We start from the raw sequence: 18,099 nt of genomic DNA on the forward strand, positions 1-18,099 counted from the left end.
TCACCAATTCTCAGTAATGTTTACAAGTTCGTATATCTAAGCTGCTAGCACCAGCGATTTCAGACTTCGAAATTTTTAAGCATGGTATATTGATTGCCTTGGGCTTACTTTCAACCTCCCTATGTATGTTGAACTCACTAGGCTTGTTTACCATAGTTTTAGGAGTTCAATATTCACTTAGGATCAAAATTTCTGCTAGCAATTCAATGACCAAAACTCAAATTCACAATAGACACAATCATAAGGAAACCTAAAAGTTCAAGAAAAGGTTCACAATCAAAGACTCTCTAAGAATTTTGCATGAACATGTTAAGGACTAATTAACATGCAAGATTTGTCTCAAATCAATTAATAGGCTAAAAGAATTTCATACACTTGTGAACAAATGAGTTAGACAAAGAAACAAGAAAAAAATGAGGAAACAACAATGGAAGTTAATAGAGGTTTAAGGAGCACATGATGGAAGCTTGCTTATGAGGCTTCTATGGAGGCTGGATTTTTAAGCTTCAATGAGGTCCTTCAATGGTGATTTTCCACCATGGAGATGCAACGGAAGATAAAGGAGAAGAGGTGAGAGGAGGCGCCATCCACTAGGGAATATGCCATGGAAGAAGGAGCTTCACCACCAAGAGAGTGCCTTGGATAAGAAGCTTAGAGAGAAAGCTTCAATGGAGGAAAAGAAAGAGAGAGAGAGACAGGGGGGAGCACTAAATTGAAGGAGGAAAAGAGGGAGAGAAGTTGAACTTTGAAGTGTGTCTCATAAGACTCTCATTCATCAAAGTTACAACAAGTGTTACACATGCTTTTGTTTATATCCTAGGTAGCTTCCTTGAGAAAATTCCTTGAGAAGCTTCTTTGAGAAGCTTCCTTGAGAAGCTAGAGCTTAGCTACACATACCCCTCTAATAACTAAGCTCACCTCCTTGAGAAGCTTCCTAAAGAAACTTCCTTGAGAAGATTCCTAGAGAAGCTAGAGCTTAGCTACACATACCCCTCTAATATCAAAGCTCACCTCCTTGAGATAAGAAGCTAGAGCTTAGCTACACACACCCCTATAATAGCTAAGCTCACCTCATGCCAAAATACATGAAAATACAAAAAAGTCCCTACTGCAAAGACTACTAAAAATGCCCTGAAATACAAGTCTAAAACCCTATACTACTAGAATGGCCAAAATACAAGGCCCAAAAGAAGGAAAAACCTATTCTAATATTTACAAAGAAGAGTGGACCCAACCTTGGCCCATGGGCTCAGAAATCTACCCTGAGGTTTATGAGAACCCTAGGGCCTTCTTTAGCAGCTCTAACTCAATCCTCTTGGAGTCTTCTATTTGTTGGATCAAGTGGTCTCAGAATAATTAAGAAGGGGGGTTGAATTAATTATGAACGTGTCGTGACTAATTAAAAATTTATCCTTCTTAATGTTACTAGATTTAATTAGGCTTTACTACTAAGTTATGAGAAAGTAAATAACAAAAACAATAACTTAGACAAAAGTAAAGCGGAAATAAAAAGTGCACAACGGAAAAATAAAGAGTGTAGGGAAGAAGAAAGCAAACATAAGATTTATACTGGTTCGGCCACAACCCGTGCCTACGTCCAGTCCTCAAGTGATGTACCCTCCCTTGTTCTCTTTGAACAACCAAGTGGATGTACGCTCCACCTGAACTGATCCACAAGAGATGTACCCTCTCTTGTTCTCAATATTACAACCCAAGTAGATGTACGCTCTACTTGTACCACAAAGGATGTACGCTCCAATGTGTTAAGACAAAGAATTCTTAGGCGGTTAGTCCCTTGAATCTTTGTAAGGGGAAATAAAAGATATCTCAAGCGGTTAGTCCTTTGAAATATTTTGTTCAGAGGGAAGAGGAAGAATCAAAAGAATTCTCAGGCGGTTAGTCCTTTGAATCTTTTGGCAAGAGGAAGAAAGAAGAATCAAAAGAATTTTCAGGCAGTTAGTCCTTTGAATCTTTTGGCAAGAGAGAGAAGGAATAAAGAAGAAGAATAACACAAGTTTTTGGCCAATGAACTTTTCTTTACAAAGAAAGTATTGAACAAAAACTCTTAGAAAGATGAATGAATGAAAGAAATCTGTTATGCATGCTTTGAAATTTGTGTCATGGTCACATATTTATAGCCATTTGATGGCTCTTGAAAAAGATTTGTGACTTTTGGCAATTTCTTCAAAACTAGTCACTTGAAGAGTTATGACTCTTTTGAAAACTAGTTACTTAAAAGTTGTGACTCTTTTTTAAAACTAGTCACTTTAAAAGTCGTGACTTTTTAAAAAAATCTTCAGAAACTAGTCACTTTAAGAATTGTGACTTTTGGTAATTTATTTTTCAAAATAAGTCATTGGTAATCGATTACCATCATAGTGTAATCGATTACACATCAACAGATGTGACTCTTCATGTTTGAATTTAAAATTCAAAATGTTTAGAAACACTGGTAATCGATTACAAGTATTGTGTAATCTATTACACAAGTTTGAAATGATTTGAAAATGTTTTATCACAAGTTGTGACTCTTGAAATTTGAAATCTCAAAGTTCAAAAACATTGGTAATCGATTACATACTCATAGTAATCGATTACTGCTTTGTAAATAAGTTTGAAAAGAATGTTGGCTACTGGTAATTGATTACTCTCTTCTGGTAATCGATTACTAGAGAGTAAAAATTTTGGTAAAAGATTTTTCTTTGAAATATTCTCTTGAACAAAATTGTGTTATTCAATCTTTTCTTTTGAAAAAATCTTTTTATACTTATCTTGATGCTTTTCTTGAAGTTCTTGTATATCTTTAGTCTTCTCTTGAATCTTCACTTTAATCTTGATTCTTGATTGAACGACTCTTTGATTCTTGATACTTGCTTGACTCTTGATTCTTGACTTGAGTGTTTGGCATCATCAAAATGAACTTGGAAAGCATTGCTTCCACACTATCCAATACCTTTGGGGGGTAGGATTGCATCAAGTTCTAAGTTATGTCCATACTTAAAATGGAAAATAATTTTATAAAGATATACCCAACATCTAACACATTGTTAAATCAAATGCTTCCACTTATTGTGAAAACCAATGTCTTTACACAGAGTTGTCCTTTCTTACAACCTCAGGACTTTTAATCATTTATAAGCTTATTTTATATCCTCACAAGTGATGTTCAACAAGGTACTTGATGAGAATCAAGGAGAAAATTAGGAAAGGCACCATAATTCCAAATGAATTGATAAGCCAAGGATCAAGATCGCCACAAGGATAAGGTCCTTTAAAAGATCAGAGGTGGCTCTATGAAGAACCCTAGAGAGATAGTCTCTCAATTGGAAAATATCCAAGATTCTGCCTTTCATTCAAAAAATTTGAGAATTTGGCCATAAAATACCAAAAGTCTTTAATCATAATGTACTACTAATGGTGGTAATTATGTCAAGTTAGTAGCTTTATTAATTAACATGTAAGCCACTCAAGAGACTGAACACAACAGCAACCCAAGCATCTAATTACATCCTTATTTAATATAAAATAAAACTAGATATTATATCTTAATGGGTCATCATTCAAATTAGTCCATTATCTTCATTCCTCAAGTTGCTTTTTGTAGTTGACCAACTTGGGCTTTAATCCTTCTAGATGTTTATTGCTTCAATGAGAATTGACACCATTTGGTTCAAGATTTCCTTTGCTTTATAAGAATGCGCCCTTGTCATTGGTCTACCAAGTCCTTGTATTGCTTCAATGTCCTCGTTCCTTGTTTGATTCTCGTCATCCCCTTCTTCTTTGAGTGAATTCGACCTCGAATTGAAATCCTCATCACCTACATCAAAAGGAGACAAGTCAGATACATTAACAGTATTGGTAACACCATGCTCACATGGTAGATCTATCTTGTAAGCATTATCATTGATTTTGGACAGCACTTGGAAAATACCATCTTCTCGTGGTTGAAGCTTGGATTTCCTTTGTGAAGGAAACCTTTCTTTTCTCATATGCACCCAAACCCAATCACTGGGTTCAAATACAACCTTTTTTCTGCCTTTGTTAGAATGTTTAACATAACTTTCTATTTTGTTCTCAATTTGAGCTTTCACTTGTTCATGTAACTTCCTTACATATTCAGCCCTAGATTTGCCATCTTTATGCTTTAAGACAAAAGTGTTAGGCAATGACAACAAGTCAAGAGGAGTTAATGGATTGAATCCATACATTATTTGAAATGGAAAATGTTGTGTAATGCTATGGACAACCTTATTATATGAAAACTCAACTTGAGGTAAACATTCTTCCCAAGTCTTTATATTCTTTTTAATCACTGCTCTAGGAAGAGAAAAAAAGTTTCATTCACTATCTAAGTTTGTCCATCAATTTAGGGATGACATGTAGTGGAGAAAAGAAGCTTTATACTAAGCTTACCCGATAAGGTTTTCCAAAAGTGACTTGGGAATTTTGTATCATGATCAAAATCAGTCCTTCTTAATAGTCCATAGAGATGCACCACCTCCTTAAAGAACAAGTCAGCAATATGACAAGCAACATCATATTTATTACATGGTGTTGTGACCTACCCTTCGGTGGGAGGGCGACGCGAGGCTCACGGGTGCGTCTTCCAAGGAAGGAAAACACACGAATTCGCAATCAACGTTTATTCGAGGAAAATGTTAGGAAAAACCAAAAACAGGTTGTTAGTTGATGAATAAGACTAACTTTTGTATAAGAAATCTATGCAAATTGTATCTAACTCTTCCCATTTATGGTTATTTTGTAATGTTGTAATTACTTTTTGTTAAATATAGGTAATAAGTACTTAGTATTCTCATTTTGTGTATTTAATAATTATTTCCTTTCAATTTCAGGTTAATTAAGCAAGTTTGTGAAGTGCTGATTTTTAGCTTCTCGCTAAGCCAATCTGCCAGCTTAGCGAGCCATCCGCTGAGCGCACCACTCCTATGGCTGAGCATGAGGAAGAATCTGGAAGAAGGATGAGCTGGACACATGCGCTAAGCGATGGCTTATCCCGCTAAGCGCACCACTTGCATGCATCCGCTAAGCGAGAAGATGCGCGCTAAGCCAAAATTCACTTATGTGCGCTAAGCGAGCTAGAGTTGCGCTAAACATGCAAGCACCAACGAGGCCACCTATTTAAGCCTAAAATAAAAAATGGAGAAGGGAGTTTGGGCATTTCTCGAAGCTTCTTCATGTTTAGAGATTTCTAGAGAGAGAAAGGTCCAAGTTCGAGAGAGTTTTGAGAACTTTTGTTGTGCAAAGATTGGCAGAGAACTGAGCTTGAAAGGGAAGCCATCCTGAGAGCATGAGATGAGTCTATGAGTGATTGTGAGGTTCTAAAGGTGGAGGAGACATCCCCACTACTTGTATTTCTTCAATCCTTCATTTTTCTCTTCTCTTTGTTGTAAAGGAAACTTCCCAGATACGGAGAGTTAAATCCTCTGTTGGTTCTTCCTTGTAGGTACTTGATGTAAATACCTTTATATCTATTTAATGATGTTTTATGTGTTCTCTGTGCTATCAATATATCATTTTAGTATGCTTTTGCCTTGATCACGTAGATGCATGCTTTGTTAGGATCATTCAATAGTGGGAACTGGTCTGATTCTTAGAACTTGATATAGGACAGGGCTAGTTTATCGTATCATCACGAGGGATCGGGGTATGGTAACCTAGTTGTTTGTATGTATGTCTTAATGCAATTCTGGTCAAGTTTAGTCCAACAAGAGGAATCTGAGGATGATGCTTGATCAGGATTAGGCTAGACTATCACGAGGGATCAGGGTTTAGTATTTTAGGAGACACCATAGAACACATGAGCATTGTTAAATAGAGAATATCCTTATAACATTAGACACCTAATAGAAAGACCAACATGTTGTCTACTTGTCTTTACACATCATTACTCACGTGATTTTCTTTTTTAATAGTTAGTTTACATACCTGTTCATAGTCCACACATATCTTTTCATACAAGACACCTATTAACTGAATATAGCTTTACCAAGTAACACAAGTTCCCCGAGAGTTCGATACTCGGTTCTTACTGTTTTATACAACTTGTGCGATCCGATGCACTTGCCAGGTTCGAACACGGGTCTACAAACTTTAAGAATAAAAGGTTCAGGAGTTGTTTTTATGCACGGGGAAGATATTAGCACCCCACGCGTTCGTCACAAGGGACGACAACCTTTAATCTAATGTGCAAAATCATGACTTTTAATTTATTTTATCTTTCCTTTTTTATGTTTTTTATCTTTTGGGGTCGACAAAAGCGAGGCTTTTGCTCCTAAATATCCTCAATTGCGATGAGGAACTCTGACCTACATAGTTCTTTGAGAAAGCAAGAAAATTACGCGAGGTGTTGATTTTAGACTTTTAAAATGGTTTATTTTAACCGATAAAAGTAACAGGACCGTTTAAGGTGTTGGACCTTGAAATGGTCTCAAATGACCTTTTTGCGAACAAAGTTGGATTTGCGAGTTGATTTTTGCCTTAGTTTCACTTGGTTATTTCTCAACTCATTTAAAGAGAACTTTCAAAGTAAATATCTAATTGAAACTTGCCTTTTTGATGATTAACCGAGGTTACAACATAAACAATCAGTTGAATTTTGTTTTAAAGGCGATTAAATGAGTTTACAACACAAACGATCGGTCGAAATTCGTTTTAACATTTATTATGTGAGATTACGACTTAAACGATCGGTCGAAACTCGCTTAAAACAAAGCAAAAGAATATCAAAAGTAGACGAGATGAAGATGAAGACATACAAGGCAAGAATGGACCCCTAACGGTGCATAGAATGAATTCAAAACTTCAAAATCAAAAACTAATACATTGAGGATCGACGAACGATGAAGAACGGACGAAGAACGTTCATGGAATTTGATCATGGAAATGTCACGGAAGTATTACAGAAGCGCCTCGGCCTTGATTTTCTCCTTTCTTCTTCTCTTCACTAATTTTAAGTGAAATCTGAATACCCAGCTTGTTGAACCCATTCCCCTCAACCTCCAATGTCCATTTATAGAAAAAATAGGGGAGGACGTTGCTGCCCAGCTCTCCCAGGCTTGCTGGAGGCTTCCTCCAGAAGCAACATGCTCACCCAAGCAAGCTCAGCTCGCTCAGGCAAGTTGGTTGCTTCATGTTGAAGCTTCTTGATGGGCCTAGATGGGCCCAATGCTGAAGGGCACCCCCTAAGTTGGTCAGTTCACCCTCATTTTGAGTTTTTTGCTCATTTCCTGTTGAAACGTCACAAAATCTTACGGATTGCGTGACAATTGGCTTTAAGCAATTCAATGTGACCAGCAAACATCCACATGTCGACAAACAATTGTCCCCGAACGAAATTAGGGTATGACACATGGTATGAAGTGTGCCATCTTAGAGAACCTGTCCACCACCACAAAGATGGAATCCTTGTCATTCCTTGTCTGAGGAAATCCTACAACAAAGTCCAAAGACAAGTCAATCCAGGGAAACTCTGGAATAGGCAAAGGAGAATAAAGTCCATGAGACATTACCTTATACTTCTTACAAACAATTCATTGTTCACAAAACCTATGTACATCATGTTTCATGTGTGGCCAATAAAAATGTTCTTGCAACATATCTAAAGTATTTTGTATCCATGAATTTCCCATTAAACCCCCTTCATGTGCCTCTCTCACAAGCAATTATGTTATGGATCCTTTAGGCACAGATAACCTTTTTTCTTTGAACAAATAATCATCATGCCTAAAGTATCCATTTTGAGCAGTATGCACACATGCAAGATATTTAGAAGAGAAATTTGGATTATGTTCATACAATTCCTTAATATGCTCAAAGCCAATGAACTTAGTTTCAGGAGTAGAGAACAAAGCATACCTTCTTAAGAGTGCATCCACTACCACATTAGACTTACCTTTCTTGTGCTTGATCACATATAGGAAGATGTTTTTATTATTTGTAAGTAGCAGTCATTTTAAAAAAAGAAATAAGACACGTATTTATAAAATAAATTAAATTAAAATGTTTTTAAGCAATATTTTCGGTTTAGAATTTAAAATATTACGCTATTACCTAAATTACCCTCACTTTTCTCCCCTTATATGTGTGGTTTGGGCGCACACACACACACTTTCCATTTCATTTCATTTCAATTCCAAGCTCAAAGTGTAGAGAGAAGAAGAGAAGGAAGAAGGGTAAGTTGAAAACCCTAGATCTAGTTTTCATTTCCTCTTGAATCTCTCAATTTCCTCTTGATTCCTACTTTTTCCTTTTCATTTTAACACCTCAAGTGACTCTTTATTTTTTTATCTAAGCTTTCATGTTTCCATTCTCTCGTGGTTAGTTGAGGTTAAGTGAAGTAGAAGCCAAAAGGAGGTCATTTCCACCTTGTGCTTGTTGCTAGTTTGAGTTGGCTAAGGAGAAACCCATAAGGAAAGCTACCTTGTGTGGGTTAGGCATGCTTTATGGTGTTTTTTGTTGCATTATTGAACATGTGATTTTGTGCTTGTGATGATCTTGGAAAATGCATTTGTGGGAGTAGATGGACGAGATTCAAGATCCACCCTTGGTTATTCTTCGATTATACTCAATTTGCTCATTCATCAATGGTCAAATGTATCAAGATGTTGCCACGAGAGATGGTCAACAAACAAGAGGCATACTCGTCACATATGTATCTCAAGAGGAGGTTTCATCTTCACGTGAAGGACTTCAAATCTATGAGTACTTTCGAGTCTTTGGTCTAGCTTGATGACATATGGTAGTATAAGAGAAAATGCTGACAAAGAGGTTACAACAGTTATTCGAATGATATCGGGTGTCTTCTATCTCTAGAGTTTGATGGTAGAGGAGATTTCTCTATAACTCCCTCGATGTTTATGTTTTGGGATTAATGTACGACCAACATAGTGAGTGCATAATGTATCCCCTTCCCTGTTCTGGATGTATTACAATAGGTAGTGGGTACACTATTGATGGTTTCACACATTTCACCTAACTTTTCTTTTGAGATATTTTTATAACCATAACTTGCATTATATCTAGATAAAAATGAGGTAGATGTTGTTTCATCTAGTGTTTTTATCTAGTGCATGACTTGTTAAAATTATTCATATGTTAATGTATCTCTTCAATTTACAATTATTTTTTGAAAAAAAAATACTCATAATTTCATAATAAATTAAATAAGAGTTTTAGTGGAGTTAGAATTTAGTAGAAAACCTTAGTAGCATAGATAGGGTGTTACATGATTCACTTCCCCATCGTATTTTCTTTTATATTGATCGCCATTTGGCTTTCAGAAATCTAAACTAATGCATCATTTCCATTATTGCATGTCACTATTAGAAAATACACTTTCAACATCGGTTATTTAGAACATTCTACATCGGTTCTAAAATCGATGTTGAAAGTGCCGATGTTGAATGTATCAATGTTAACATCGGTTTTGGAAAACCGATGTTAACATGTATATGACAACATCGGTTCTCTAAATACTCGATGTTAAACACAATGAACAACAACAAAAAAAGTGTATGCATGATGAACGTTGATATCGGTTTTCCAGTAAAACCGATGTTAATATGTTCCATTAACATCGGTTTTGCTAGAAAACCGATGCCAGCGTTGATGATGCATACACTTATTTGGTGTAGTTCTTTGTGTATAACATCGGTTATGTGTACATAACCAATGTTAATATTCAAATGTTCACATCGGTTATTTATAACTAACCGATGTTAATGTACAAGAGTTGACATCGGTTATCTACAGATAACTGATGTTAAAATACAAACGCTGACATCGGTTATACACAAATAACCGATGTTAATATACAAACGTTAACATCGGTTTTCTATTACAACCGATGTTAAGGTTCATATCGACATCGGTTTTTGTAAATAACTGATGTTGTTTATGATATTAACATCGGTTTTTGTTAATAACCGATGTTGTTTTCAAGTATTTTTTTTATATATATTTTTTGTTTTTACAGTAAACCCAAAATTGTACCTGTCAAATGCAATTCCAGGCCCAATTCACAGTAAATAAACATTTTATTCTGCTTTCAAGCAGTTATAATGATAATAAACATCAAATAATTGATTTATCATAAAGAACAATTATCAAATGAATTCAATGTTCATGTTACATAGAAAATGTAAAAAATGTTAAACCAAAGTAAACTAAAGCTAAAGATAATGTCCCTAAATCCTAGGCCTGATGTCTAACTCGGAGATAAAACTGTGCCCACTGGATTCGCAATGCTTTTAATCTCTCTGGCTCCAATGGTCTAGGATCGTTAAAATACTGCATGATGAAATAAATCATAATAAGTTAATAATGTAATACAAATTATAAATAAATCGATTTTGTTTGAAATAAACTTACCGCTTCCCAATTATTCCTAAAAGTTCCTAAAATGATGGTGGACATCTAGTGCATCACATAGTAGTCGCACTCAGTACTTCCTTTTTGTCTATTACACTAAATACATAATGAAATTTGGATATTAATTAAACAACTAGTGTACAGACACATAAAGAAATATATATAAGTGGAAGTTTTATGTAAATGACATACCTTGACGACAATCCACCTAGCAGAAGCCTTTGATTTAGGCTGTGGAGCATCATCAAGACCCTTGATAGCACTGTTCCATATGAGTAACAATTAAAAACTGGTGTTGTACGTTGAGGTATTACAATGCAAATTTATTGAAAAGAACGCTAACCTGTTAATAATCCCCTTAAGGTAGTTGTCTGGCCTGTTATGCAATGAACAAAACCTGACAACTAGGTGTTCCTTGGGTAGGATGACCACCATCTGCTAGTGTCCGCTGCAGTGGAACCTAAAATGGGTTAGTACATTAGTAAACATTAATTAAATTTAGTTATTTTGTGACTTACCCATTTAGGTAGGCTCCAAGATAGACATCGCGTTGTGAACTCTGCATCCAACTCTTTATGTAACTTTCAGACTCAAACTGCGATTGCCCAGACCTCTGAATGGACTATGGCTCGAGGAATCCATAGATATCAGAATTCCCCCCTCGCATACATGTTTCAGTGAGATGCCTGTTTATGTTAAGTCAAAGTTAAATATTTATGAATTGAAAGCCATAACTTAGGTAATTAAAAGCCTTTTATATAAAGACTTACAGAATCCACAATTGTAACACTGATATACTGAGACATTGACCACCGTGTGCGATTTCGAAGAGGTCTTCATGCTTTATGTAGAGGGGGAAATCTGGATTAAAGACCCCGAACACGGTGGCATCCCATCTAACCTGATAAGGCCTCAAGAAAAACTCTAGGATGGTCAATGTCATCAGATAAAGCGGATCATCGACCTCGGATCGGGCTTCGGAGGTGGTTTTGCCGGAGACACAGCTACCTGTTCATGAAACAAAGTTAAATAGCCTAATTTGAGGCATGCTTAATGAATTAATTTAAAAAGAAGAAACATATAGTAAGGACAATAAGTACCTGCTGTGATAAAGACTTGACCAGATGTGTCGGTCAAGCAAGGAAGGTGTGAAGTGCCTACCCCACTAAGGAAACCTCATCAGTGGGTACAGGAACTGGAACATCTGCATCTTTAACCTCCTCCACACTCACCTTTACTTGGCTAGGCAACAAAGGAGTGTTATGAACAACAGTGGATCCCTCATAAACTCTCCCCATGGCAACCAGGCGGGCAGGATCTGCTTCTATGTACAAGCCGCACCTGTCAAAGTCACCCGTCTTAGGATTGTTTCCTAAGGGATCAGCACAACTCCCCTTCGTGCTCACTCGAGGACCGGAGGGACCAACCAGAGGCTCAGGAGGCACTGCAAGTCCCTGAGATTGCATCTGCGACTGAAGCTGGCTGAAGGATGTCATGACCTGCCTCGTCACTTTCTCTGTGATGGACTCCTCTAGCTGGTCCCTGATCTGTTGGGTCAGCTGCTGTAATTCGTCAGGAGGCAGGGAGGAAGCACTGCGGGACATCCGTGGAGCCGATCCAAAGTATTGTTTGATGGTGACACCGGCTCCAGCAGCACGGACACGTCCAGGGTGCTCTGGACGTCCAATAGCAGCGGCGAGAACATCCTGACGTCCATAGGGGACGGACGATCCCTGTGTGGCCCTGCTCCTCAAACGAATCCTGCACAGAAAACACACAGTGGTACATGGAATTCTCAAAATATTGAAACATAATTGTAATGGTTAGTTGAAAATGACTTACAATCTTCTCAGCAATTTCCTTTGCGGCCTCAGTCGTCATCTCCTCTGTCTTCTTCGTGCGGGTCATCTTCCACTTCACGTGGCGTCTGACCGGGGATAGAGGGTCGATGACGCCATCAACGCTTCCTGACTGTGCAGCTTCCTCCAGCTTCTTCTTCGTCTTCTCAGCCTGGAGCTTCTGCTCCAAATAATCATAACCCCCACGAGACATAACGTGGGGGGCAGTATTCTGCTTCTGGATGGCCTGTGCCTTGATGCGCACATCCTGAAAAAATTAAACAATAATGTTTGAAATAGGTAGAATGAAGTATAACAACATCATGTTTAATATGAAAAACAACTTAAATGGTAAGGAACATACCTCCCTAGAAGGGTCTCTACAAGTCTGGCAAAACTAGGCCCACTTTTCCTTGCTGATGCCGTATTTCTCACAGACAGTGTCCTCGACACCGTCCTGATCGGCTGCAAGGGCCCATTTCCTCGTGAGGTATGATTTAAACTGCCTCCATCTCTCCCCCACGGTCTGTAGTAACTTCCTTTTCGTCCTACTATCAGAAGCCTCTGGGAAATCAAATTCTGCCTGACAACATCAAATAAAGTTTATTTGTTACAATAATGTATTTTTTGGCTATTAATTAAACAAAATCAAATAAGAAAAGAGAAATACCTGAATATCCTCCCAAATCAGGTCCTTCTGAGCAGTAGGGACCTCGTTCCAGTTCTCGTAGGTGATGTCCACCTTATCACGCGCCACAATCCCCAAATATGTTCTTAATTTCTTCCTGTGCGGACCGTCGGCCTTCCCGGTAGCAGGATCAACATGCACCACTGGTCTCTCAGCACCAGGTGTTCTAGTGGACAACGATTGTAGACGTGAGGCTTTGCATGTCCGCTTCACGGCAGATGGCGAAGTCGTTACGTCCGAAGGAGGAGGAGGAGGAGGAGGAAGAGGAGGAGTGGAGGCAGGTGGAGAACCCATGATCTTTTATACAATAACATACAAAATAGGATTAATGAAAAGAGGATCAGTCATAAGTTTTTTTTGGAAGGCAAAAGTATAATATTATTAAACAAAACCCCACCACAGAAAGAGACAAGACAAATCAACCAAAGGACTCCGAAAGATTGGTAGTTGTGCTTTTTAATTGTGATTTGGGGCAACCATGTTATAAAAAGTCTATTACATGTAATCAACAGTCAATGTATGCTTGATGGAATATAAATACTATATCTTCATAAATACACATGTACATGGCATCCTTAGGACTTCATCCATGTTTTCTTTGATATTGATTTTCTTTTTCGCAGAAAACAAAGAGGGGAACGAGCAACAATTTGAAGGTTGTACATTCAGGAACTAAAGAATTCAAAATAGCTTGTTATAAGAGGGATTTATCTTTGGGATTTTCTGAGCACCAAGAGCGGCTACGCAAGAAGCTTGCACTTGAGGAGGGAAGGATATTTGCAGCTAATGAACAACTTTCTTAACTATTTGTCCTTCAGATTTTATTATTTCCTTTTGCTAATATGTAAATATAAATAGTATAAGGCTATGGCTTATGGACATGGTCTTTTTTACCCCTAACAATCTTAGAAGTAAATATAGACCATGTTTTTACGAATAACAAGTACCTGATAGATGGGTATGGAAACATGAGCCTAATGGACTTTATTCGACTAGGACTGTATATAAATTGCTGCAGGGGAAGCCAGGATCGCAGAGGTACATGGGAAGCCAGGATCGCAGAGGTATAACTGATGGAAGACTTGGTGGATAGCCTTAACTTGGTCTATATGGAAGCATCGGAATGAGGTCATTTTCCATAATGCACAATTCAATGGAATCAAGCTGCTGGAGGATGCTGTGTTTTTGCACTGGACGTGGCTCAGAGCTATGGAGAAAGATTTTTCTATGCACTATAATTAGTGGTCTAGCAACCTAATAGATGGTTTTTGTAATTAGGAAACAAAAACCTGTGGGGCAAGGTGTTGTATTGGATGTTGAGAATTCTGGACTGATCAGACTGATATATAGCCTGATTTTTTTTATAGCTATTAGTCTATTTAAAACTATAACTATCTTGTATCTTTAGTACCTCTGGTACTTTTATCTATAAAATATACTTTTGCTGTTTTAAAAAAAAATAAAAATACCAACATTACACTAACAACTGTTCAGCTTGCCAAATTTATATAAAAAAGAATATAATCCTCATACAAATACAATTATGCAAGCATATTTGAAAACTTAAAATACGAATAACTCAAGTTAAAACCAATTCATTTTTTACAACTGTGAACAAATTAACTAAGGTACAATAGGCAAATTTGTTTTCACTAATATTAGTAAGTCATCACCACTGCAGTAGAATTTAAGTTAAACTTAGATAAGTACCTTATGAAGAGGCCAGCTACCTTGTCACAGCTAACAAGTAAGAACTGAACAAATTTCTGCATGTATAATTGAACAAATTTGTTATCAAACTTGTGTGTGTGTGTGTGTGTTTGTATGATGAGTGTGTGTGTGTGTGTCATCAGTGTGTGTCTGTGTGTTTCTATCATACGTGTGTGTGTGTGTGTGTCATTAGGGTTTGTGTGTGTGTGTGCCATTAGGGTTTGTGTGTGTGTGTGTGTGTGTGTTTCATGACCAATTTTTCTTACTGGCAATTCAGTGACAGTGTATTGCTTAGGCTTCCGTCGAAATGAAAGGAAAATCAATGAGTCTGACAGAACAACTTCAGCCTTTTACTCTTCACTAGTTGAACACAAATAAAAAAAATTAAACTACTTCAAGGATAAATAAAAGGTTTAGAAGTAGCAATGCCACTAGAGAATAGACATCAAGAACAAGAGAGGAAAATGCTTGTAACTTAAAATTTTACTCTAGAAGAAAGGATGGAAATTCTTTGGCCCATATAAATAAAATACGAGCTTCTAAGACCAGTAGGGACGACAACAAGCCACCACCTCTGGACCTTGCAGTTAGTGACACTATACATAAGGAAGATGACGTGTTAGGGGGTGTGGATGCAGCTGAGGTGGCTCCAAATCAGGTCCAACCCTGTCTCAGCCTCACTCCTTCAAGCAGTTTTAACAAAGTTTTTTTTATCGGCTGAGGAGGACTTCCACCAGGAATTAGCCAGACATTTGGGTCTGTCCTTTGATGAGCACAAGCCCTCTTCTGATAACACGAAGTTTGTCAAGGATATCAGTGAGAATGCAGCAACTTCACCAACTATGATGGGAAAGGATAATATTGCCTCATGAATATTTTATCTTTCAATTCTAGGGGGCTGGGTAGTGGTGTCAAAAGGTCAGCTATTAGAAAGTTAATGCAGTGGAGCTGATCAAATGGTGCAGTTAATGCTAGAAAAGTCCAGAATATTAAAAAGGAGCTGAATGCTTTGGAGACCGGATTAAATGACAGACCTCTATCTCAAGTGGAAGTGACTCTTAAGAAATCCCTTCAAGTCCAATAGTGGGATGCAACTTATGCATATGAATCTATGTTGAGACAAAAGGCTAGAGTTAAGTGGTTAAAAGAAGGGGACAGCAACTCTACCTATTTCCATAGATTGATCAATCATAGAAGAAGAAAAAATGCTATTCAAGGTATCTCCATAGATGGTGTGTGGGTACATGAACCTTGCAGTGTTAAAAATGCAGCTATCCTCTATTTCAAGAACAAATTTTCGGAGGAATGTTCTAGTAGACCAACCTTGGATGGTGTCCAGTTCTCTTCTCTTGATCTAAGAGATAAAGAAAGCCGTGTGTCTAGATTTTCTGAATTGGAGATCAAATCAGCAGTTTGGGATTGTGGGGGGGGGACAAAAGTCCTGGCCCGGATGGCTTAAATTTCAATTTGATTAAGCATTTCTGGGAGATTTTGAAACCAGATTTCATCAGGTTCATGGGTGAATTTTATATCAATGGATCCTTTCCAACAAGAACCAATGCTTCATTCATAGCCCTCATCCCAAAACTTAATGACCCTCAATCTTTCAATGATTATAGACCCATCTCCCTTATAGGGTGTGTCTATAAAATTGTGGCTTAAGTTTTGGCCAAGAGGTTGGCCCTTGTGTTACCTCATCTTATAGATGAAAGGCAGACGGCTTTTATGAAGGGGAGGCACATTCTTCATGGAGTTTTGATTGCCAATGAGGCTTTAGCTGAGGCCAAGGCTAGAAATAAACCTTGCATGGTCTTCAAAGCGGATTTTGAAAAGGCATATGATTTGGTTTCATGGGGTTTTCTTGACTACATGCTCATGAGGATGAGCTTTTGTGAAAGGTGGAGGAAATGGATTAATGGTTGTCTGTCCACTGCAACCATATCCATCCTAATTAATGGAAGCCCTTCTAAGGAATTTGCTCCAAAGAGATGTCTAAGGGGTGTCTTCTAAGAGCTGGATCATGTGGCAGCCTATTATAAGGAAGTTTGAAGCCAAACTTGCAAAATGGAAGCAAAGAAGTTTATCTATGGGGGGCAGAATCACTCTCATTAATTCAGTCTTATCAGCCTTATCTATCTACTTACTATCTTTCTTTAAGATTCCCAAGAAAGTGGTGCACAAGATTCTTTCCATCCAGAGAAATTTCCTTTGGTGAAGTCATCAAGAGGCCAGTAAGATTCCTTGGGTTAAGTGGAACATAGTTTGCCTTCCTAAGAACAAAGGGGGCATAAGGATTAAAGATTTATCTAAATTTAATGAGGCTCTACTTGGCAAATGGGGGTGGGAGCTGGCTAATAATCACAATCAACCTTGGACTAGAATTTTAATCTCCAAATATGGTGGGTGGAAGGAGCTGATCTCTGGTGGAAAGAGTAAATTCTCTTCTCAATGGTGGCAGGACCTAAAGGCTATCTTTTAGCAGCAACACAACAATTGCTTTCTTCATAACCTAAAGTGGAGGGTGGGATGTGGCTCCAAAATCAGTTTCTGGAAGGATAAGTGGCTGGGGGACAATTGTAATCTCCAAGCAAAATATCCTAATCATTATTTAATAAGTAAACAACAGACTTTTTCAATCAATTCCATGGGGGATTTTGTGGAGGACAGATGAGAATGGAAATTAACATGGAGAAGGAATTTTTTTTATCATGAAATTGACAATGTAGTTGCTCTCCTAGTTGAGATTGAGTCTGGCCACATCCATCAATCCAGCAGGGATTTCCTTTGGTGGAAGCCTGACCCTAATGGTCTATTTTCAACAAAGTTTGCCTACAAAGTACTCCAGGAGGCTCATAATAATGCTGATGAAGACAGGGCCTCCAAGATTATGTGGAGACTGAAAATTCCCCCAAGAGTGAGTGCTTTTTCTTGGAGACTATTCAAGAACAGGCTCCCTACTAGGGATAATCTCAGAAGGAGGCAAGTGACATTGCCTTCATACAGCTGCCCTCTATGTGAGCATGAAGAAGAATCAGTCAATCATCTTATGTTCAACTGCTCTCAGACTAGGAGTCTTTGGTGGGAGCCAATGAGATGGGTTAATAGAGTGGGTCCTCTCCCCACAGACCCAAAGAATCACTTTTTGCAATTCTCTCAGTGGAATAGGCAAAGTTCTACAACCAAGAGATGGGAATTACTATGGATAGCTCTGTCTTTGTCCATTTGGCATCACAGAAATGACATGGTTTTCAATAACCAGCCTTTTAATCCTGAAAAGGTCATGGATGATGCCTTATTCCACACTTGGTCTTGGCTTAAGTGTGTGGAGAAGGGCTTCCAACTGCATTTTAATTTCTGGTCATCTAACTTGAAGGATGCTTTTTCCTAGAGGGGCTGGGTTTGTATTGTATTGTGGCCTGTCTATTGATTCGTCCTAGTGGGGTTTAGACTGTATAAGCCTTGTTTTTATCATTG

Source organism: Glycine soja, chromosome 7 (assembly GCF_004193775.1).
Source record: "Glycine soja cultivar W05 chromosome 7, ASM419377v2, whole genome shotgun sequence".
NCBI classification, from domain to species: Eukaryota; Viridiplantae; Streptophyta; class Magnoliopsida; order Fabales; family Fabaceae; genus Glycine; species Glycine soja.